General features: G+C 42.9%; 1 protein-coding gene across 1 annotated transcript in view; it reads right to left on the bottom strand.

Annotated features, from left to right (window-relative positions):
• Window positions 1-5,884, bottom strand: part of FNDC3B (fibronectin type III domain containing 3B) — a 307,284-nt gene extending 301,400 nt beyond the window's left edge. The window contains exon 1 of the mRNA XM_019532737.1: window positions 5,784-5,884. The gene's annotated coding sequence lies outside the window, so the exon portion shown is untranslated. The remainder of the gene's footprint in view (window positions 1-5,783) is intronic.
• Window positions 5,885-25,403: the final 19,519 nt, after the last annotated feature.

Genomic DNA, 25,403 nt, shown 5'->3' with positions numbered 1-25,403 from the left:
TGTTTCCAGACAATTACTTTTAACATACAGGGGTTTTGAACAACCAATTTTTAAAATGTTAAAAAAAAAAGAAGATCTCAACACAGAATCACAATTACCCTGGATCTCCCACACAAAAGAATTAATTTTATCCACAGGTTTCTACAACAAATGCTTGAGGGGCCTCTCAAAGTCACCTCTACCCTTTCACTCAAAGATAACAGTTATCTTGAAAAAAAAGATAATTCACTTGACTCGCATGTCAAGTTCAGACACTGGAAATTAAACTGCACTTCCTGACCCACCTGGAGATGCAGTTAAGTAGCTTCCAGCAAGTCTTCAGCATAGAAAAATGTCAGCGGAATATTACCTCAAGTTAAAACAACTTTATCATAAAAGTCAAATAAATTTACTATAAAAACCTGAGCAGGGAAATATCTGCTTGGCTTCGAGTGGGAACGTATATGTTTTAATACACATGAGCTACGATACACACCTTTCCCACCCCGGCAACCCCCAGCATCCTTTACAAAAAGACTTACCTGTCATCCTCCTAGCTTGCTCAGTGCCAATATCTACCCAAAAGAGAACGCAAAAATATTTGGCAAATAGGAGAGAAAAGTAGGGGTGTAGCACCACAAGCTGCTAAGCACCTACACAGTTCCCAAGAGACCAAACTTTGAAAGGTCTCAGCTCTTGCCACAACATTTGGTCCATACATCAAACCACAAACGCTCGCAGCTCAGAGGTACAGGTCTACAGGACATACCACTGAAAAGAGTAGTGGCTAATATGGCCTTGTGGACAGCAGGCTCCAAAATGACTAGCACTGAACTACTTCTACCTACTTACAGTTAAGGATGGAAATAAGGGACAGAGGGAAATAAGGGGGGAAAACACATATTTCACTGTCTTACGCCGAGCCGGCAGGGCACAGTAGTCTTCCACAAAAAGGAATGTTCCCGGTACGATTTCCTAGGCTTCCAGAAAGCATGTCAGTATCAGCTCTTTTAAATGCCTATGTACTGGTGTTAAAATGATTTTGTCTCACTAATTTGACAAGGCAGAAACCCCACCTGGTAAAAAGTTAGTACTTGTCAGCCGAGATGATTTTTAACTGCCTCTGCTGAAGTACGAAAACCTCCGAGTTATTTCTGCTTCTTCTCTGCAGGCCTGGTATATTAGCAAAGTGTGCTGCAAGCCTCCATCAATGAATACCGCTTTTCAGACACGCTTATTTAAAAGTATTTCACAAAAATACCTAAATTAAAACTAGCACTGTGCGATATTTCTATTCCACAGGCTCAGTGGACTCCAGCTCAGCAGCAAATACAGCTGTACCCAAGAAAACTGCTTGCCATGGCCTGCCACTTGAATGCAAAAAGGAGTGGTGATAATTGTTCATGTAGAAAAAGCCTCTCGAGACATGAGCAGTACCTGGAGGTATGCACACAGCTGGTTGGTCAGGGTACAAATAGTCTGGAATTTGTCTTCTTGTCTGATGTGTGTTCATTAGCCCAGTTAAAAATCACATCCGTCTGAAAAAGTACTTAAAACCTAAAAGCATTCTTTCTGTGTCTAATTGCAAACATGGTAGGTTAAACTGAAAGCATCCAAAAACATACAGTGATATTTGTAACAAAACTCCCAATTAATATTTTTAAGTTGCATTTTTAAGATTTAAAAGGATAAGGCACAGAATGCCCATCTGGAAAAGAAAACTAGCAACTGCCATTGTTCTTCAAAAGACTATCAATAGCTTCTTTTCTCTTCACTAACAGGAGTAACTGAAACACGCACGTTTATCCTGTCCAAACTGCTCAGCAGAAAACACAAATAGATGGAAACGAGAGTTGAAAGATGTACAAAAACAATAAATTGTAATATACCATTGAAATCTTAAAGATAAGCGTGCCAAAGCCGAGTCTGTCAAAAGAACAAGTTTAGAAACACAAGACCCTGCTAAAAGGATCAAAAGAATTTATACTGCTGAGTCAATTAGGCACACTAGAAAACCCCATGCTAAAAGACTGTTCTAAGCAGTGGGGTTGCATTCACCTAAATAAAGAATTAGACTTATTGTCTTTATTATTCATGCAACATGCATTTCTGCATTTCAGAAACAATAATTTCCAGTCCAATCTTACCCCAAAGAATACCCGTGTTCACTACAATATGGGGTACAGCAGAAGCTTGACCCAAGAACAGCTTCATCTTTGGTCTGGCCAAGTGGCAGAATCTGGCTTTAAAATTCTACAGCTTTGGCCCATCTTTGACTGGGAAACTGACCATCTTTTAGCTCTGGGAAAGGCATTTTAACTTAGCTAGACTCGTCCATATGTAACAAATACAAAAAAACTTTTCTAACTCAGGGTAACCCAAGTACAAACTTCAGAAAAGCATCATTTTTGCAATTCTGGTTTCATTCACTGAACAGTTAGAAGAGAACCTCACATTTGATTAACATCTCCTGTGGGGAAAGGAAGCCTCAAGAACATCCAACACATTGCTAACTAGCTGCAAACATCATGACTTAAACAGCACATCAGAAGAGAATTTTAGGAATGAAGAGATTAGGTTAAATACCTTATACAGGAGTGTCCTATTTCATGGGGCAAGTAAAACTAATCAATGTACGATACCTCTGATGAAATACCAGAACAAAGTCAGCAGGCACACACAAAGGAGTCTTTAACTATCAAAGGAATGTACCACTCCACTGGTTTTTTCCATGCTGCTTTCTATTGTCCAGAGAGAAACCTGTGCAATTTCTTGGAAAACTAGCCAACATTCCTCCCAAAGGGTATAGTGCTCTAATAATATTAAACGTGCCCCAAAGGGAGGTGAACTCAGATAAGACACAATACCAGCAAATGCATTCAAGTGAATCACCAGGAGTGAATTTGGCCTAATAAATTCATTTAAGACTCATATTAAGAACACCTGAACAGAACATCAGTGAACACCAGTTCAAAGCCTTGTCAAAAAGATGGTATTAGAGCTAAATTAACCTGCTCAGGGGGAGTTTTAAAAAACCTCAAAAGACTGCCCTAGGAAAGGAAGACATTGAACAATAGGGTCCAATTAAACCAACTTTTACAGGTTTATACTCAGAGGGAAACTAGAGAGCCAATCTACAACTTTTTTCAGACAACTCTCCACTACCATTTTACATGGATTTTACACACCCACCCTCTTTCTCCTTGCCTATTTACAAGCCTTCCTCTTCTCCAAAACAATCACATTTCCCATGTCCTTCTAATGAACACAGGCTATATCATGCTGCCTCTTTAAAATGGCAACAGGTAGAGCTCAATCAGCTTCACTTGTTTAGGACACCTTTTACACATACACTAACTGTTCACTTTAGAAAGGTAATGGCCATTCATACTGTCATAACCATAGGCAGCATTTACTTTGGAGGGTCTACACCTACCGAGTTATTATACTGAAGGTATCTTAGCCATCATGCTTCCCCCCCTCCCGTAAAAAGTGCACAGCAATCTGCACTCAGGAGCCCTGCGCTGTCAAAACCAGACCCATAAAGGCAAGAAAGAAATAGGATCATCCTAGTTTGCAGCTGGCTACCACAGGAGAAAGTACACGCTTTGCCTTCCTGCTGGCAGCACAGCTGGTGCCTACCTCCTCCTCTCTGCATGCCGGAGGGCTCTGGAAAGCTCTGTGGTTCAGAAAAACCTGGTGCCTCCCAAAGCTTTCCCAACCCTCACAAGTGCCTTAAGGGGACGGTTTGTTTCTGTGCTGTTCTGAAAGGCAGCAGTCTGTGCACAACCCCAGTAAGGACAGAACTGGCGCAAGTTACAGATTTTATACCCTGCACTTTAATATTTGCTTTTCAAACACATGCATGCGTGGCTCCCTCTCTATCTCCCTCTCCTGTTCCCCAATTTTAAAAAGCCATATAATTTGGGGGAGGAGGGGTAGTTACATGTGCTCAAACTTTGGCTTCAATCCTGTAAAGGGTTATGCACTGTAGGTAGGCTCAGTGAAATCAGCACCGCTTATAGCTAGGTATGCATAAGTCTGAAAAATCAGAACCTTAGGCAGTATATACAGAAGCAGGTTTTCTCATGTAGAGATTGAGAGATATGATGCATGTTCCATGTGGTTTACTTTTTAAAATGTATGTTTAAGATCTATAGTTAGGGTTAGTCAGCTCGTGTTCACTGATGCAGAATCCATCCCTCTATCCCCTCCCCCCAGCTTTACCTCTTGAAAAGAAAATCAGTGGAGTAAAAACAAAGGTATTTCTCATCTCTAAAATTATTATGATTTCACATTACAGCTGGTTTACATTCCCTAGGTAATCTACTATAATTACCTACATTTCAGTGCCACTGACTAAAATAGAATACCTCCTTTACCCACACAAGTTAAACTTCCCGTAGGTAAACTTTCCACACAAAAGTTACACTTTCTAGCAAATAAGCAATGCAAGGTAGATATCTTTTTTTTTTAATGCAAGTTGCTTTCAGTACACTTTTTGTTGCAACCCAGGCTCTTTACTTCAGCCATAACTGTTAACCTGACCTGTGGCAGAAGTTGTATTGACAGGGAGCAGCACATTGTATTATTGTGGGAAACCACTTCACACAAATCTCCCATTCACCCAGAGATTCAACAATGGGCACTCACATACAGAACTCTGAGTAATCACTGGAATGGAGCACCTCTGGATGCTAGCCGGAGGAATTTAACACAGTGGGAATGTCAAACCACTGTAAATGTCATGTTCACAGGCTCTAAATGTCTGGATTTGAAGATAAAACAAAAGCAAAAGGTTTTCCAACATGGTGGGGGAGGAAAGGGAATGGAGAAATAAGAATCTCTCATCCTTCTAAGGTGCTGTGCAAAACAAAAATGTGGCAACAACTTTAAGTCTCTGAACTGAATTAGGAGCATTTAATTCTGTTTTTTAAAAATGCCCCAAAGAAAAAAGTATCTTGAAAAAAATACTCAGAAAGAAACTAGCTTTCCAAAATATATCATCTAAACTGCCACACAGGTCCTGAATTGGGCCCTTGACTGGAAACTTATTATGACAGACCACATCTAAACCATCAATACACATCACAAGGGTAGTTTAAAAATGAATAGGAGAGTAGATTCACTAGCATATAGCTCAGCAATGCTGCAATTTCTGGTACTCAAACTAGCTTTGCTTCCCACACACCACTGCACTCGGCAATATAGACACAGCGCTACTATGCACCAGAGTCAGACACTCAGGCATGATCATAATATTCGCCTAGAAGCACCAGCTCGATAGCAGTCCAACAGAATAAGTTCTCTTCCTGCCCATCTAAGCTAAAATAGGGTTAGCATCTACTCTGCTTTGTAAGGCTAATTCAGTACATGTACTTGAGGCAGTGGTTTTCGACCTTTTTTTTTTCTTCATTTGCAGACGCCTAAAAAACTTTCAATCAGAGGTATGGACCCCTTTGGAAATTCTGAATAGAGGCACAGACCCATTTGAATTGTAAGCATGGGTATTCACATGCTTTTGATTTATTAGTCATCTTTTCCTGACCCCTTAGACATAGTCAGCAGACCCCCAGGGGTCTGTGACCCACAGGTTGAAAAACCAAGGCTTTACCTATCAGTGTACCCCAGAGATGCTTATTCATCAGTGAAATGTGAGGCAGAGGTAGACTGAAAGCTGTTGTCAGCAGAAAGAAATTAGCAGTGTTCTGTGGTGATAAGAAGGATGGTCAATTAGCAGACAAGTTTTGATATTAAACTAGAAACTGACTCCACTGTTTAAAAAAAAAAAAAATTATACAAACCCAGCACTGTTGGTTGAAAGGCAGCCGGGTGGCACTGAGCCAGGGGAAACAGATGCTCTTCCCTCTGTGTGCCCAGTATGCATTCAGAAGTCAGCGTTCCTAATAAGTGGGAGTCACTGGTTAATAAGTGATGAATTAAGTCTTTGTAAAACGCAGATTCCTTAATATTTCAACTTGTGCATTTACAAATCAGAATTAAGACAAGCAGAACATGAAGCAGCCCTAGGTACAACACCAGCAGCAAGGAACAGGCGGCCACCACACCGTATCCCAGTCGTTTTTCACACAATGGCTTAAAAGTTCCAGAAAATGTACTGGAGCTGTGCTGCACAAACATGAAATTAACATTTCAAATCACATAATTATTCAGAAAAACAACTGTATGGTTACAGGTAAAAAGAAAAAAAATTGCATTCATTTCTTCTTTAACTTGTACTACAGTAGTGCTTGGACTCTACCTCAAGTCATCGGCCTACTGGGTAAGGCTTTGGACCACACTGAAAGGCACCGCTGCCAAAGCCTACTTCCAGTCTCAGGCTAAACCACATTTGTATTCAAAAGAAAGGTGGGAAAGGGTGCAAAGAACCGTAATAACGAAAGAGCAGAATTTAACACAGGCCATCTAGATGCACAAATAAGTGGTTGCTGGTTTGTTTATATCTGCTAACTCAAAAATGGGGCAAGGGGGACAAACAAAAATCCTAAAAAACAAGAGAAAAAAAATCTATTCTGGCCACCTACATGGCATTATCAGTTAGCAACGTTTTATATTGGCAGCACCAAGAAGAGTAGGTTTTAAGGAAAGAATTGAAGGAGGACAGGGAAAGCCTTTTATGGATTAGCTGAGGTAGAGGGATAGAGAAGCAGCATGCAAGGTCAAGTGGGCGTGATTGGCTGGCATCACTGGCAAAGCAGGAAAGGCAAAGCAAGAAACTACAAAAATATGAAGAACCTCAAAGGACAAGAAACTTGTTTGAAGGGTGATGGAGTTGCTGGAGGGAGTCAGAGGAGAGAAATCTAAGAAGTACCCTTAAGACAATAAATAGGAATTGAAAGCTGAATGGGTGTTTGTTGTTCAAATCCATCCCTAGCTTAGGTTTCACTTTATCACAATATAGCTATCCCCTCCCCTTAAACAGCTCTGCACGACCTATGTAGTTACCCAGCTCTAATAAATTCAATTAAAAGCTTTACACTAAAATTAGTCTTATGAATATTTAATCTTAAATCAATACCTTTGGGACATAGTTGTCATTTGGCTGCCTCATCATATGAATTCAAGGGAATTAATTCAATAGCAAGAGGGAAATAAACTGATTTTCTAGCTTCATGAAATTGATTTCGGTTTTTCTTCAGACACTTGGAGAAGTTCATTTTTGTATGGATACGCTAAAGACTGGGGCGCAGAAACGTGAGACTCACTGCAAAACCCCCAGATCAATCAGTTAAAATAGGTACCACTTAAAGTCAGTTTCACAGGAAGGAAACTTTGGTAGGATCTATTGTAAAGCACAGTGTTGGCTTGGGCATTGGGATGAAACCTCCAACTTAAAGGGTGTTGGTGTCACATCATCATCTGACACTCCAGTTGGTGCAGAATAATTTCTTCACCCCATTCTAGATCTATATTCACTTCAGAGGACAAGTTCTCTTTGAACTGATAAAAATGCTTTCAAGTCCTCAGAAAAACAACATGTGTTTATCAAATGTCAGTACACCCCCTGTAATTTTAAGCAGTGAAGAAATAGGGTGGGGTAACTGTAAAGCAAACAGTAGTTTTTAAAATCTACAGTTTATACAAATTGCTTCTTTCAATATAATTAACTAAAAATAAACACCTAAGTGGAATCATTTTTTAATTGTGTAAGCGAGACACTGAATATATTAACAGAGGCAGTAAAAGCCAGTAACAATGCACTCAAGATTTATGTTTGTGCCTTCCTCCACAACTGCAATATCTTTCTAATATAATTTTTAATAGTGTCATCGCAACCTAATATTCTAATGAAACAGCAGGGAACTGTAAACTTCACAATCTTCCTATTGCAGGGAGGATATTGCTGTCAAACTACCTGCTGAGAGGCCTTTTATCCTGAGACTCCATAAGAGCTCACCATGGCCGTGTACTTGGAGTATTTTACCAGTGCAGGAATGTCCTTATGCTATATTACCAAAGCTCTTTAAGCACGGATGTAGCTCAGCTGGCAAAGCTGCACTGCATCCCCGGTGCAGTAAATCACCTTCAATAAGTGCAACAAGCTGTATCCACAAGTGGATCACAGAGACTTCTGCTAACTACATCCATTAAGGATCACTCCCCTGCAAATCTAACCAAGGTAGCTGATGCTTAACACAAATGACAGTAAGGGAAGAAGCTACTAAACAACTGATTAACTGGTGGTTTGCCCATTTCCCCAGTAAACTTAAAACAACTGTAACAGTCTGCCAGAAAAAAAACAAAACACATACAATAGTCACCTATAAATACGCAACTTGAAAAATGAAAAGACGACGACTGGCATGTTTAGAAGGCCAAAGAGTAGGTGGGGATAATACATAATGCCAACAAAGAGATGAGACCAAGATGTACGAGTTCTTAAAAACTATTTTCAGAACACAAGTTTGAACAGTCCCCAGCAATAAAACAGTGTACTTAGGAGTGTCTTCGTTTATGTGAATAAAAACATTGGGTAAATCTTTACAAGATTCTGCTTTCTGCAGTGTAAAGAGTTTGTTGCTGTTGTTTTGAGTCCCTGATATTTACCGTTCTTCTTCTCAACTTCATCTGTTCCCAGACATCCTTTCTGAGCAAGCAATGTACATGCGAACAGCTCCTGAAAGAGCACTGGATCTTATTCTACACTTTCCTCCTTAGAAGAAGAATCCCACCCACCACTTTCAACACTTCAAAACCTTCAAGCAAACAATACCTACTTGGTGACTTTCAACACCACAGAAGGAAGGGTAGATTTGCACCTTACAGACCAGGTGTGAGAAAAATACAACTCATGGGCTGGATCCACCACACCAAGGGATTTTATCTGGCCTACAGTAGGTCCCTCTGCCCTGCTGGCTCAGGAACAGGGGACAGCCCGGGCCATAGCAGGTGCAGCTGGTCCTGCCACCCCTGGGCACGCAAGTGGGACTGGGGGAGTACAGTAGCTAGACTCACTTCCCAGCAGTCCCCACAGAGGTGGTACCTTCCAGCTGCCGCTGCCAGTCTCCACCACCGCCACTGGACCTGGCCCCAATGCCCAAGCACCTCAGCCCATCTGCCCTGCATCAGTGCCAGAGGTGCCAGACAGATCAGGTGGGTGGGCTCTCCATGGAGGCCAGCTTGGGATCCATGCGGGCAGGGTGTGCTCGACTGGGCAGATGGGCTAGGGCAGTGGGCAGGAAGCAGCATACAGGAGCAGGGGCCAGGATCACAGGGCAGCAACAGCACAGAGCTGTGGCCCAGGGCACAGCCATGATCTGCTGCCTGCATGCCTGTGACAGGCGCTGGTTCCACAGGCAGGGCTGTGCAGGCAGTGGATCATGGCTCTGCCCTGGGGCGCAGCCCTACATTGTCACCACCTCACAATGCCAGCCCCAACCCTGACCCTGACTGTCCACCCAACTCCCAGATGCCACTGCCTAGCCATGGTGCCATCCCATCTACCTGACCAAGGAATCCCCAGGCTGGTCTCTATCAAAACGCTGGGACCACTGGGTGGTGATAGCATGGGCTGGGACAGAGCTACAATACATTCCCTGCCTGTGGAACAGGTACCTGTCTCAGGGGCTTGTGTGAAGCAGATTGCAGCTCTGCCCCAGGCCCAGGCCCAAACCCTGCAATCCAGATCCCAGACCTGAGCCCAACCCCCAGCATGTCCCACTCCCAGATGCTGCTCCCCATCTACCCACTGCCCCATCCCATCCACCTGGTCAAGTACAGAGCAGAGCCACTTAATGAGTTTGGTGAGCTGCCATGGGTCAATCAACGGGTGCTGACCCAGCCTATGACAGGTCATCAAAGCTCCTCAAGTAGCCCTCCAGCTCAAATAATTGCCCTCCCCTATTACAGACTAACTAAAACCAGAGATGCATAAACTTTCATAAACAGAGGTTTACATCATCAGATGCTATCTGCTAACCAACTCTTTCAGTACCGCCACAGGTACACTCTTGCTGACTAAAACTATGAGGATTCTGTGCTGACATTTGAGCTTCTGGACAGAGAACTTTCTATAGCAAAAAATGACATTTTGGCAGGAGCTTATTTTCAGGTACCTAAAGTAGAAGCTGAAGGACCATCGACAGAAGATTCTGCCAAGGAAGTTTATTTGGAGTCACGAAGGCAAACTGATACCATTTGCTTTAAAAAGTACAAGTGAAACAGCACATGTTCAAAGTGTGTGTTGGAATCAATGAGAGTATATACTTTTCTAATAAAAGGTCAACTTCTTCAGAACGAAAAATACATATGGCATGTATTCACACAAAGGCGTAAAAGGTAACCAACAGTATTAAGCAGAGACATTGTCTATGAATGCATAGGTAGGAGTTGCATTAGCACCATAAGAAGTAGAAAAAAGAACAGAAAAACAAAACAAAAACACCAAAAAACAAACAAAAACCCCATACCCTCAGTTTTCCATCTTCCACACAAACTCTATGTGGCACATTGGTTTGACAGCACAAGCTTCATGTTAATGTTTTAGGTCACTGAACAAACCACTCTTAATCCATTAAACCTGTATCTTTCAACTCTTCTCTCTCTCTCATGAGATTCACACATCTGAACAAAGAATGAGACATGGGTCCTACTTTTGTTCACCAAAAATGGGACCTTTCTGTTCAAAAACATTTGTTCCCCCTTAAGCATGTTTAAAAATACTGGTTTAATTTCCAGTAAAAGCCAAACAGCATTATCCAATATTTGAACCATAATACATTACTTATTTACATTACTTATTTTTTTCAAGTACATCAAGGCCATGCAGGTGTCCTAACAACATTTTAAGTGCCAACTGGTTTCACAAGCAAATAACAAATAAAACCCAACAATCAATAAAACACTCCTCTCCCTGCTCCTTTTTAATTCTTTTAAAATCTGCTGATGACTATGTAAGCAGTGCATGGTGTTCCAAGGAAACCCTCCAAAACCTCTGTAGACAGCTGTATAACATCTCATCCTCTTCTTAAATGGTTACTGATGACATTCCCTCATCCTTAATGAATTCATACTAATATTTTCCAATTCTTGAGAAAAGCCCTGTGGTCAAACTTCACCTCTAACCCTACTTTGCGTTCCAAACTGCCACTATTTCACTTTATGTATTTATGTATTCTAAATAAAAGTCCACGAAGTCTATGAAAAAAGAAAAGAAAAAAGAATCCAACAAAAAAATAAAAGTTACCCCACAAATACTGTCTGTACTAACATGATGTGGCCAGAGCAATATAATCTATGTAGTACTGAAAGCTGTTTAGATCTGCCCTTGTATATTTATGAATGCTGTAGCCTTTCCAAGTAGTATTCCCCTTTCCCTGTAGTTTTAAATAGCAAAGAGCACAGATAAAATCCTATTTATTCAACAGCTAATTTTCTGAAATTCAACACCGTGACAATTCACTACACTCTCAATGCTTCCTCTGTCCAGGAGAGGGAAAAAAGACCCTATGACTTAAAAAGAGAACCCCAAATATGCCTTTATTTGTTTTTATATCTGAATTCTTATCGCCAGAAAGGCTATTGAAAAGTTTTCTGTTTTCATCTTACTTCTCTGCATGCTAGTCGTTACTAACCCCCATTTCAAAAGAATACTTTGTCAAAAATAATGAATGACTTAATAGCATACCTAAAAGGATATCTCTGTGGTATGTTTAATAACTTGCTTTGATATGCAATCAATCAAGAATACCACTTTTGTACATTTATGACATGGATAAAAGGCAAAGTTAGCAACAAAGTGGCTTTCCTTACTTGTTGATCCTCTGTTATTTAACAGTTGTCCCTAGAAAGTAACTGCCTTGGTCTTATCAAACCCAAAGGAAGTTTCAGTACATTTGCCCAACTGCATTCAGGTTGTGCCTTAAGTGCTGCAGCATTTCTTGGTGAGAAGACAATTAAAATGTTCTTGGAGATTAGCAGGAAAGAGTACAAGGCTCTACAATTTCATAACCATCATAAGCATGCCGGCTCAGCCTGCTGGGAAAATGACAGCATTTTTAGACTGCTCACAGAATAGAAATCTGCCATTCTTATTGCTCTTCTCCACAGACAACACAGCCACCGAGACATCTGAGAGCATCATCCCTGGAAAAAGCACTAGGCCGTTGTACAGCAATTCCATGCAAGACAAAGACAGCAAGCCTTCCATGTTCCAGACCTACAGTGATCATCAAGTTAGTTATTTGTACTTCAGTAGCACCTATGGCTCCAACAAGCTGGGCTGCACAAGCAGAGCAAGAGCTGCTCTCCCCCACCCCCACTGGAATAGGAAGGAGTTGCCCGTGCACAGATCTACGCATCTATTTCTGCTTGATATTGAGGAAGTTAAATTTAAGGTGTATAGGCCTACCTGGGCGGATATAAAATTTTGAAAAAGGGGAATCTGCATGCCGATGGTATGATACATCATCCCATGTAACACAACAACACTAGAGCTATATTATTCAGTTTAAAATCAAAGCAAAAATAAGTATAACTTTATCAAAATGTACATTTGTTCACTATATTATATATAATAAAAAAGAAACCACAAGCTATGCAAAATGTAAAACAAAAAATATGGTTTCTTTAGTCCTACATATTTAATTCTAATGACAACATCTCTTTTAGATTCATAAAACAAGATCTAGCCTTCTTGAGCATCTTGACAGAGCATTTAATGCTTCACTGAAAATTACTTCCATACCTAAGGTGATATTCACTTCAGTTCGTGTTTCCACACCTGAGTTAGTGCTCTTAGCTAGAGTCTACAACAGTCTGCAATGCTACTTAATAGGTGATACAGTACCAGGACTAGCTAACAGACAGAAGAATTGCAGAATAATCTGACTAGCAGAACATCAAAACTACTTCTTTAAAAGAGAGGGTTGTTAAACACCTGTGGAAGAAGGAAGAGTTTAGAAAGAATCAGACAGATTATGAGTCATGAGGTCAAGTGACTCCCTTACTCCTTGCCTGAATAGAAATGCTGCTGCCACTGTCAGGCAGTTAGTTTTAAACTATGGGTAGACCCGGGAAAAAAAAAAAAAAAAGGAGGGGGATGGACCGGTATCAGTGAATTCCTTCCCTTCCCCCACCCCCCACCACTCACCCTGCATGTCTAAGTTTACCCATCAATAAAATGTATCAAATTTCCTTTTATTACAGGATTGTTAGGAGGCTCACCAAATGCTTGAAGATGAGGCTTCAGTAGGAAGGAAAGAAAGGGCTATTTAAACAATACTTTGAATGTCTATAAAGTCTTATTTTATTTCTAAAATACCATGATTTAACCCCATCTCACTCTGTAGCCTGTTAAGGTACCCTTCATTTTTAAAGATAAAAGCATGTCTGTACATCAAATCATTTCATGCATTCATTTCAAAAGACCAACTGTACTGCAAGATTCAGCTCCTCAGTTGTTGCCCCTGGCACATACCAAAGATTCCAAATCTTTTTTTTTTCTTTTTGCATCAGAGTTACCATTTTCATCCAAGTCAGGTTTCTGTTTTAACATGTTAAAGTTTATACCAATCTGAGCTTGCTACCAACTTTATTTCAAACTATGATTTCAGGAAGATTTTTTTTTTTTTTAATACTCTATTTAAAAAAAAAAAAAGGTTATCCTCCTTTGTTTAAAAATCAGAGCTCAGCTACAAGGTTTTTCTTTCCTTTGGAAAACACTTATCAAATTCCTTTACCCTGTCTGTTATGTCAAGGAAGATTGCAAAAGGAACAAAAAACACTTGATTAATGCCTTACCTTACCAATTGCTTACCCTGCCTTCTGTCTGCAAAACTGGATTGCTATATTTAAGTTACTAATAATTATTGCACGTCTTTAAGTAGAAGAACACTTCAAAAACACCTTTGCTGAAGTAAAATACAAAACAATTACATTACATAAACACAAGTGGGAACTTACTGAAGGGACCATGTCCTTGTCGGAAATGTTCTTTCCCAAAAAACGCAGGCACACTGGCAAGATCAAGTGATTTCTAACTCAAGTTTACAGAAGAAAGCACACACCAGATCAGTCTGACAACAGGTATTTTCAGAGCAGGAAGCTACAAGCACCTCATTACCACACCTGGGACTGCCTCCCAAGGTATGCCACTGTAATATGAGTGAACCATGCGATGAATGAGGGATAAGGGAAGAGAAGCAGATCAAAAGTCATAAGCCAAAACTTACTTTAAGAAAAAGACAGTGTACTGAACATTATCTTTTACTATAATACACAGAGAGAGAGATAAGATAGGCAAAGCTGTGCCTGGAAGCCAAGTTTGACCAATAAGCCTATGCAAAAGGCAGTCCTATGACAAATGCCTTCCCCACCTTCCTCAAATACTCAGCCAGTAGACGCTGACAAAACAGAAATAAACACTATATATTTATTGAAATAAATTCAAGAGGTACAGGTTGGTCTAAGGACATAGACAGACAAGGTTCTTTGGATAAATCTGATCTCTTTTATTAGAGCAACTCAAATAGTTGGAAAAATTCTTCTTAGCAAGCTTTCGGGTATAAATACCCTTAGATAGCCTGGGGCTTCCTCAGCCTGATGAAGGGTATTTATACCCAAAAGCTTGCTAAGAAGAATTAAAATAATCCAGAAATGCGAGTCATTATCTACACCGTATTTATGTTCAGTAACAATGGAGGTTTCCAGGAATAAATGTGGAAGAGAGGGATCTTTTTTATTCCCCCAAAAACTAACCTTTTCCATTGCTTTCCTGGAACTGTTAAGTAAAAAGGGAAGGAAAACACCTACCATTTTGTTTTCAAGTACTAGTTTTCCCCTCGAGTTCTCTGGATTTTCTGCCAAAAAGATTATTGAAAAATACAAGTTTGTGGACAGGAAATACTCGGAGCAAAGGCTATACAGCTTCAGGACACTGCTATTATTGTAAATTCTTTCTTATCTGTGTCATTATGCAGTACAGAGGTTTGTTTTCAATGTACCAGTGAGTACATAATGCACTCACAGAAACATTGAAAGGGCTACTTTTCTCTATACATACTTTCTTTTTCACCACAGTGGCAGCCGCAGCATTGCAGTGAGTTTTAGTAAGGAGATCTCAAAGAGCTGCTTTTCTCAAAACACTCAACCCCAAACCACCACATTGCAGGGCAGAAGAAGAACACGGCCCCACTCCTAAGCAACGCCGACTGCCAGGAGTGCATCACACCAGGCACTCTGCTCACCACTGGCTGAGCAACGAGAAAGTGCCTTGTGCTGTGGGGCAGTCCAGTTTAACTTCATAGACCAATAACAGGAAAGACCACACCAGCTTGAAGAGCACCCCTCATTTAGCTTCCTTGCCACAAGAACAACTCATGAAAAAGCAGAACGCATGCAACAAGGGCAAAGAGAAAAGAAACATTTAAAAAATGAGCAGGAGGGAAGAGAATTCACTTCATAGACCCATCCTTGCTCCAGGTCACTTTTGCACTTGCTCCAGGTGCAAAAAATTGAAGGGGATCGTACACTACAGTAATGAACACCTAGATACAGACAGGGAAGGTGTGTCACAATAAAGTTCCCTGAAGTAACAGGCCTTTACCTACAACTCACTGCTGTCAACTGCTCTCAACTAGCTTTTACGGATTTGCCCAATTCAAGCTTTAAATATTTGGCATCTGTGTTAACAAATTCACATCCAAAGTTTTCTGACTTGTTGCAAGTTCATATTTCTTAATTAGCAAAAAAGAAAAATCTTAATAAAAACAATCTATTAAAACCAGGACAAAATCTGTTTATTAAAAGACATTTTTTATTCTTCAGCAGCTTCCTGTTCTGTCCTATGATGAGAAACTCAAAATTCCTCAACGCAGAAGGCAGAGGAATATTTGAGGGGATGCCAAAGGAGCTAAATTTGGAAAGAGACCCAATGTAAAAAGTGCAGCTGAACTGAACTGAAAACTTTCAGTGGAAGGACAGAGGCATTTTGACAATAAAAGGTTACAACCATGAACCCTGATGAGCCAAGTAGAGACATTCAGGGGCATTAGGGGGAGGTTATCATCTCAGATCAAAATGGCTGCCCAAAATCAGGTAAGTCAGAATGGAGGGAGCTAGCACGGGAGTTGGGGATTCAGCAGGCTGGAGGAGGTCTGCTGGCAGGGGTGGGTGGCACGCATGACCTGCAGGTGGGGTCTCCCCCAAGCAAACCTACCCCCCATCCTTCCCACCCCTCCCCCCAGCAGGATGCATTTGCTTGGCTCCAGCAGTGGGGAACACCAGTAAAAAATGGCTGCACCCAGAGCAGCTTGCAAGATGGAGGTTGAGAACAGTGGCTGCGCTGGATGGGGGAAGGGGGCGACCAGGGGCCAGTGGAGGTGCAAAAAATTAGCCCAGTGTGTGGGAGAGGGAGCAAAAACAGCATCCTTGGGGCTGGGATCAGTGGCTGGCTTTGCCAAGCCCCAGGGCTGCACTGGGGAAGTGGGCAGAAGGTCCATACACCAGTTTGACCTAAATCAAGTAAGTCTGATACTACATAGATCCAGGTTTATCTTAAGTCGGATTCTGCAATTTTTAGACTGGTTTGTGTACATGGACATTCTGTACAGTTACAGGTTTAGACCAATTGCCCGTCACTAAGACTGGGTGTGTAAGTGTAAGGTCGGCACCAGGACCAGCCAAATTTATACCAGATGGCCATTCTTAATCCAATTTAACCTCCCCAAATGTCTGTATTTAGCTTAAGTAAAGTTTAACTGCATTAAACATACGAAACATTTTTTTTTACAGTACAAAACCTCTTCCCTATGGGATGGACTTGCACTTTTTTTTGAAACAGGCATGTTTATTTCCCTGTTTTCTTTGACCCTTGTCCGTAAGCAGTGAGCTTCCATGAACATTCCCTCAATTAACCGTTTGTGAATATGTTTGGGGTAAGTCATTTTTCACTAGATTTCTCAACTGTCAACAAGAATTTAGAAAGGTCTCTAACAAGTCTCTTTTAGTCAAAAATATTAAGTTGATTTCTTGTTAACATTATTCACAACAACTGACAAAGGCATGGTGTATTTGTGCATCAAAGATAATGGTTTCCCAAAAAGAGATACCCGGCCCCACAAAAAGTTCCATACATCTTTCATGAATACAATCCAATTACCCACACAAAACCTAAATTTCTCTGGTGTTTACAAAGCAATGACACTCCTCCTGCAACAACTGTAGTCAAAATGGTGGAATCCCAGCACACTTCAGCCATATTCTTCTGGATACAGTATCTCCAACACCTCTGCTCCCCCAGTGCCTTAATTTGAAACCACTGCTACAGTATGTGGCACTCGCCTTGCTTTGCACTCGCCTTGTCCCTTACCCTCAGTAGTTTGGGATCTTTGGATATGGACAAACACTGTGACAACATGTAAATGGAGCAGGGATTTATTTCACTTCACAAAGGGCATCTGTCTTTCTGGCTGCTCTTACCCTGCAGTTAGCAAAAGCTAACGCACAGTTAAATTGCCATATATTAGCTTTCATTTACCAAAAGGTACAAATGGGTACAAAGACAGTTACCCCACAGGAAGTCTCTGACTTAAATTATAGTTTGTTAATTTCTCGACACCCTCAAGCTCCTGACCCCTATAATGAGTGCAGCAAAGCAAGGCTGTCAAAAGAATAAATTCCAGCCTCTATATTTTGGTGACAAGTGGTCCCATCTTCAGTACCTTTGACTGCTTTTTTATTACAATAGCAAGCCCTTCGTGTGTGTGTGTGTGTGAGAGAGAGAGTGTGTGTGTGTGTGAGAGTGTGTGTGAGAGTGTGACAATCCTTTATAAATACATTGGACATTGTAAAGTCCTCTTTTCTAGACATCAACCCTATTCCTTGAAATGGAATTCTGCACAGAAACAGGGCTATAAATATGGCACTTTCCTGCTCCACCAGCTATCTATACTTATTTGCAATCACATCTAATTACTTCAACAACAAAAGCAAGATTTTACTGCTGCTTACTTCTGCTAGCAATGCACAGCCAGCACAGCCAAGACCAAGCTGGATTCTATTCTGGCTCTCACATCACAAGCCTATTTACTAAGCTTCAATTACAATCAAATTCAATCTACTCAAAGTAATCATTCCAGAATAAGGTCTCTTTTGTCCTGGAACAGAGAACATATAGGTGATATGTTTTCTAGAATAACTCTAGCAGAATAGCTCCTTCCATTATAGCTAGGCAAGTTATTTTCCTTATATAGACAAGCCCTAACACAGCAATTTACTCAATTTAGTCCAATGAACTCCATTTGCTATCACATGAAAAAAAAAAAATCACCGAAGCTTTGCCTCCTCCTTATGGCAGTTCCCATAGGAAGCATAACGTATGAACTGGTCCTCATGCTCAGAGTCCAAAATCAGTACTGTGATTTGAAGCCTATGGGCACGAGATCCTGAGTCTTCTGGCAACCTCCTTTCTCTTTCTTTGCTTGACCCTAAATCCGCCTTACTGAGCTAGCTGATATAGATTTCAATGAATAGAGGATGGACTTATGACATTTTCAGTAGAGGACCTTCCATTTTTGACATTAGGTTACATTGCAGGAGAGAGAATTAGCATCCAGAAACCTGTATTCACACAAGCTGTGCCTGGGGTGGGGACTGTCTTCTGGTAGGAAGGAGAAAGATTGATGAAAGCAGCAAAGTGTCTCCTAATTTGTCAGAGTCAATTTATATGTTTTAAGCTTGTCATGCCTTTAATGCATTCTCAATTTTGTATGCTTTGAGAAGTTATGTAAATACAATTTATAAAACTGAATCAATTCCAAGGCAATCCAAGTAACAGAAGTTGTTAATATTCTATGAAAGTATTACAGTCCTTAATCTACATCTAAACACATGTCAAGTGATAGCATAAAACTGAACAGAAACATTTAATTACATAATATCAAGTATTAAATGTATGATACGAATATATAACCTTGGAAAAAAGAACTATTTTCTGAGTTAATCAAAAGAGAAATTTTAATCAAGCACTGTCAAACAGAAAAGCATTTTTCTAAATGACAGCAAAAACCTAAAGCAGAATTAGCCAGCTTCTACTCCCCCAGGTTTTAAGCATACAAGTTGCAACAAACCCTTCTAAATCTTTACAAAAAGACAGGATCTAAGTCTACTTGACTGAACGCTGCATCTACAACAAAATTTCAACTCCATAAAAATAAATGACAACATTTTCATTGATTGCAACCAAGATTTCACCTTTCACAATTAAAAGATTTCATTCGTTGTTTGTATGAAACATAAAAGCCAGTTCTGATTTCCTTACATCAGCCATTGTTTTACTAATACTTGTTCAGTCAAACCACCATAAAAGCAGTCCACAAATAAATTTTAAAATATCAGTAAGAAAAACACGGATGCAAAATCAATACAGTTCACCTAAGTCACTGATTGTTACCATTTACAGTAATATAGAGAAGAAAAAGCATAAAACAAATGAATGATCAGAAGCAAACAACATGCTTGCAGTAGTATTTTTTCATTTTCTATGGCATTTCAAATCCCTGGGTTAGTTACAAAGATAAGATCCATCTAGTCTGACAGACACCAACAGCAGATGTAAAAAAACCAAACAAACAAGTCGTTTTATACTCAGAAACAGACATTTACACAACACCTGCATACTCTGGAGGTACAATTACTTTTTACCTGTAAGGGGACAGAAGAACAATTGCTAACTTTGGAGTCTGATGATGACAGTCCTAAACACAGGTGGAGAAAGAAAAGAAATTTGGGGGGGGGGAAGGGGGGATGCTGAGTGTGTGCACGCTTAAAGGAAAGGGCCAAGAAGGAAGCGCTGGGCTCTGATCATCCCACAACTGTGAATGGGGACCCCAACCAGGCCGGGTCATGGTACAATTGGAGCCTGATGGCTCATCCAGGGGCACAAGCAGGCAGCTCCCACCGCTGTGCACACCACAGAGGAACCAAGGTAGGGGCACATGCTTCCATGCCCTGCATCCCTGGACAAGCTGCCAGGCTCTGACTGTCCCATGACCTGGCTAGCCAGGGCCCCATTCAGGGTGAATGGGGCTCCGGCCAGGCCAGGTTGTGGGACAATCCCCACAACGTTGTAGGGAGTGGGCCAGGGGCAGGGGTGAATGATTCACCTTTCTCCTACCCCAAGACCCCCACAGTGCAGGAGAGATTCATCTGCCCCCAAACCCATGGAAATAAATAAAAAAATAAAAAAAGTTCAAAAGAAATTTACTTACCTGCAGCTGGGCTGACTGTGATCCTGGATGCGAGTGCACAGAATAGCTGAGTGTATTCGCCCCCACATCCCTGCAGCAGCAGCCTACAGCCAGGCTGCCCTAAGGTAATGCCTGCTGCTGTCCTGCATTTGGGGGAAGGGGGGAGGGGGGCTGAGCCCCATTAGCCCCGCCTACCCCCCTTCTGCCACCTCTGGTTCCAAACTTGCATTCCTTTTTCAGACTGAAATTGCTAATAGAGTTAAAGGAGCATTTGACCATTACAGGGTCTATTACTTTTAAAGTTGAGATATGCATATAACTCTATATAGGGCTACAAAACTTGTTTGGGAGAGTATCTTCATACTAACCACTACAGTTGTCATATATACAGTATGAAATAGCTAATTAGCTCATCATTGTGTCTTGGTATGGATTCAATGCCATGCTATACTTTTCATTCTTGGGCTCTAAACTAATACAGACCTCTCATGCATCTTATTCAGAAACAGTAGTTATTAAATTAAAGACTAAATAAGTCTAAACTTGCCAATAAGAGTTTCATCTAAATTATTCTCTGGACACCTCAGCCTCCATAATTCTAGTCTTGAAAAATTTTGTCCTTGGAGTGCTTTCACAATACTGTAATTTTGGACATCTCAAATTTGGTTTAACCTCTTCACCCACATCCATCAGTAAAAGAACAAGTGACAGTCCTTCCCAGATGAGGCAGGTCATACACAGGAAGTTCAGCTCTCACACAGCTGAGTATTAAGTCCAAGAGTTTATTTTAATGCAGATATTTCTTTAAAAGGAAACACTGCTAGTTCTTTCAAGATACATTACACAACAAGTTTCATTTGTATTAAATCTCAATATCCTCATGACTGCTCATCATGCACAGTAAGATTTCTATCCATCAAAAAAACCCAAACAAACAAACAAACCATACAAGAAGTTTTTCCTCTCGGTTGACTCTTAAGCAGTATTCAAGGCAAAGCATGTGTTTATTGCTCAGCATTCTCTGAGAAAGCAGGCCTAATTATAGATGCCAATACAGAACTGTATTTATAAATATATATGAAGCTGTACTATAACATCTATTTAACTTCATATAATTAGATATACAGCCTCAGAAGAAATCTGACCAATAAACTCATGTTTCACATGAGCATTGCTAGGAAAGGTTCACCTACCCTCCACAACTAAAATGCAATAAGATTCCCAGTCCACAAATTACTAAAAGGAGGATTAAGTTGTTCAATAGTTTTTGGAGAGCTTAATTTTCATCCTCACTTCAATATTTAGAGGGGAGTAAGAAGGGGAGCTTATTTCCCAAACTGTCAGGAATAAATAGTTGATGTAGTTCACCACAATTAATTATGAACTACAAACAACCTATTCAGCTTGTGACAGCTCCAGACTCACTATATACACGAAGAAGACTAAAGTGATGTTTCAACCTGTGTCTGGCACAACACCCCAGAAACCACACATCTCAGTTAAAAGCCAACACCTATCAATGGTTGACAAGTCTGTCTACTTAGGCATCATGCTCTCCTGTGCTACCCACACCAATGACAAAGTCAATGTGCAACTAGCAAAAGCTAGTGTGGTCTTCAGCAGACTCCATAAAGATGGTCTGAGACCGCACAGGCATCAGAATGACAACAAAACTAAAGGTATACAAAGCCACCATTCTCCCAAGCCTCCTTTATGCCTGCAAAACCTGGGCATGTCAAGAAACTAAACCACTTCCACCAGGGCTGCCTGTGAAAGATACTGAAGATCAAGTGGCAGGACAAGATTCCAGACACCGAGGTGGCTCAGAAGATCAGCTCTCCCCAGTATTCCCACTCTACTGACACGGGCTCAGCTAAGATGGGTCAGTCACCTTCCAAGCATGCCCAACATCCGCCTACCATATAAAACCTTCTACAGCAAACTGTCAAATAGAGTACGCTCGCGCGGTGCACCAAAGAAGTGGTACACCAAAGAAGTGGTACAAGGACACCCTAAAGGTGTCCCTAAAGAGATGCAGCTCTGACCCAGAGCTGGGGAGAATACTCTGGAGTTGGGACTAAACATCCCTATTTCCTTGGGGGGGGGGGGGGGGAAAACACTCATGACCAGGAATCTGGGTTTTCCGTTTCCCAAAGAGAAACGGAGAAAACCACCGATTCTCTGTTTTAAATCAGCAGAAGTGCAAATATCTCTTTTTAGCAGAGAAATCCGCAGATTCTCCGCATTTGCAAAGAGTTCTTGCAGGCTGGCACAAGTCCAGCCTGCAAAAGCCAATTACAAACAGGGCAGGAAATCCCCAGCCCTGGCCAGAGGGGGAGAGAGAGAGGGGGAAAAGCAAGGCCTGAGCCTCTGAGGCAGCTAAAGCTGGGCTCAGGTTCAGACTTGCCCTTCATGCCTGGAGCAGAGGGTTAAGTGGGGCTGTGGGGCAGGGCTGGGGAAGATGTTTGGGGGTGCTACGGGCCCCAGGCGGCACATCACAGCTGGGAGTAGGGCCAGGGGGTGAGGTCGGGGGTGCCCCACTGTGGGGTGGCTTTGCGGGCAAGCGATGTGGGGTGCAGTGTGGTGGTGCCCGCCATGTGCTGGCCGCACACATGCTGCCTGACCGCCTGTCCAGGAGAAGGGGAGAGGGTGGCTGGCATGCAGCTGGAGCACAGCTCCATGGCCGGCTCTGCAAGGGATGGGGGCAGGGGCTTAGACTCGCACACAGTGGCCACTGCCACTTACCTGGAGAGCTGTGACAGCGGTAACAGCCACTGCCTACAAAACCTTCTGCTGCCGCTATGGAGCCATGCCCGGAGCTCCATGGCCAGCCACCAGGCAGCAGCAGCAGCAGCAGCATGGTGGTGGCCAGGTGCCATGCAGCCATGCGCACCACCACCCCACACCGCGCCACTGCCCACACAGCTCCAAGCATGACTCTGCACCAGCAGCAGGAGTTTTTGTAGACAGCAGCAGTCAGCGTTGGCACAGGCAGCCACTGCCATTTACCTCTGGGGCCACCTGTGCCAGCAGTAACTGCTGCTGCCTACAAAATCTCCCACTGGAGCCATGGCCAGAGCTGTGCAGACAGCAGCAGCAGCGTGGCACAAGGTGGTGGTGGGAATGGGAATGGCTGCGTATCACCTGGCCACCACCACCCCGCGCTGCGCTGCTGCCATCAGCTGCACAGCTCTGGGCATGACTCCACGACAGCAGCGGCAGGTTTTGTATGCAGCAGCAGTCACCGCTGGCAGAGGCGGCCCCACAGACAAACGGCAGCAGCTGCCCGTGACGGTGGTGATGGCTGCTGCCTACAAAACCTCCTGCTGCCACCACGGAGCCATGCTTGGAGCTGTGCAGCCGGCAGGAGCAGTAGCGGCGCACGGTGGTGGTGGTGGGGATGGTTGCCTGCCGCCCGGCCACCACCATGCTGCTGCTGCCACCCAACAGCTGCCTCCACAGCTCTGGGCACAGCTCCGTGGCAGCAGCGGGAGGTTTTGTAGGTAGTGGCCATCACTGCCATCATGGCCCTCCAGGTAAGCGGCAGTGGCCACCACATGTGAACGCAAGCCCCCCACCCCCATCCCTCGCCATGGCTGCAGAGCCAGCCACAGAGCTGAGCTCCGGCCACATACCAGTCTCCCTCTCCCCATCCCCTAGGCAGGCAGCTGGGCAGCATGTGTGTGGCCCACACATGGCAGGCACCACCACATTGTGCCCCGCATTGCTTGCCTGCAAAGCCCCCCCTCCAGAGGGGCACCCCTGCCCTCACCCCCTGGCCCTGCTCCCAGCTGCAATGTGCCACCTGGGGACTGAAGCAGCCCCACTCCCTCAGCCCCCAGCCATCTTCCCTAGCCCTGCCCCACAGCCCCCAAGCCACACTTACCTCTAGGATCCAGGGGCGAAGGGCATAGCTCTGAAGTGGCAACGCTTGCCCGCAAAGCCCCCCCTGCCTGCATGCAGCCACCACCCTGCACTGCCGCAAAGCCATGCAGCCGGTTGCAGGGCATGCTGCTGCATGCAAGCCCCTGGCTTTACCCCCTGGCCAGGTGGCACATGTGGCCTGCGCACAGTGGTCGCCACCACACTGGTGCTAACATACCCTGCGCCACTTGCCCATAAAGCCATGCAGGTGGCCATGGGATGGTAGCACAAGGTGCAGTGGCAGAGTTGTGGTGACAGCCTCTATATGTGAACCTCCCGTCAAGCCAGCCGGCATGTGTGTGGACCACAGAGTGTCACCCCTGCCCTCACCCCCTGGCTCCGCTCCTGGGAGTGGGCACAGGGGCACACTCCACGTCCCTTCTTTATCTACCCCCCAGCACCTTCCCTTTCCCCTTTCCCCCGCCCTGCCTCGCTCCTTCCCCCCACACACACACACTTACCTCCTGGGGTGGGTGTCAGTGTCTGTGTCTGCATGTCTATGAGCCTGGGGAACTGTTGCAAGAGGCATCAGGAGGGCTGTTGAGACTGTGAGGGGAGTGTGGGGCACCAGCAGCGCTGGGGGAGGTGTGCTGTAGGGGACTTTTACTTTTTATCACAGATTTTGGGTTTTTAAAAATTGCAAATTCCTGATTAATCATTTTTAAATCACAGAAAACCAGGATCTCTGCTCATGGCTGTCCATCCTAGAGGTCAATCCAGAATGGCGTTCGAACAGCAATGCAAGGCAGAAGCAATGAAGGAACCCACGGCCAGGAAAACGAAAGTGTCTCATACTCAGTCCTCATCGCTTTCCTGCCCCTGCTGCAGCGGATTGTTCAAGTCAAAGATGAAGCTTGTAAGTCACCTATGTACCTACGGGACCTACCCTCTACCCCGCTCCTTTCTCTTTCCTCTCTCTCTCCTCTTTTCTCCCTACCTGTTCTTTTCTCTCTCCCACTTGATACGGTAGTCTTCACCCATGAAGAACACCACCACAAACAACCATTTCATGCCTCTGAATTATGTTTAATTAAAATAAACTCAACTTTGATGCCACAGAAACAAAAACTAACCTTGAAAGCCTTCTACTGATTACTGTTAGCCTACCACTTTTAGTACACGTGTGGGAAAGGAATTCTTGGAAATGTGTGAAAACAAGCTGATGATGCCATATTAATTTTATTATTAAAAGACCAGGAAAATTTTGTATTTTTGATAGAAGACAGGAATATTCCTGGGCTTAACTGTCAAATTTCTGGAAATCGCATTCATTAGTTCTAGGACCCCTGTCAG

The sequence above is a fragment of the Crocodylus porosus genome, unplaced genomic scaffold, assembly GCF_001723895.1.
Source record: "Crocodylus porosus isolate Cpor-Errol unplaced genomic scaffold, CroPor_comp1, whole genome shotgun sequence".
In the NCBI taxonomy this organism is placed as follows: domain Eukaryota; kingdom Metazoa; phylum Chordata; order Crocodylia; family Crocodylidae; genus Crocodylus; species Crocodylus porosus.
Note: the sequence above shows the minus strand (reverse complement) of the source record. Positions and strands in the feature narration are given on the sequence as shown.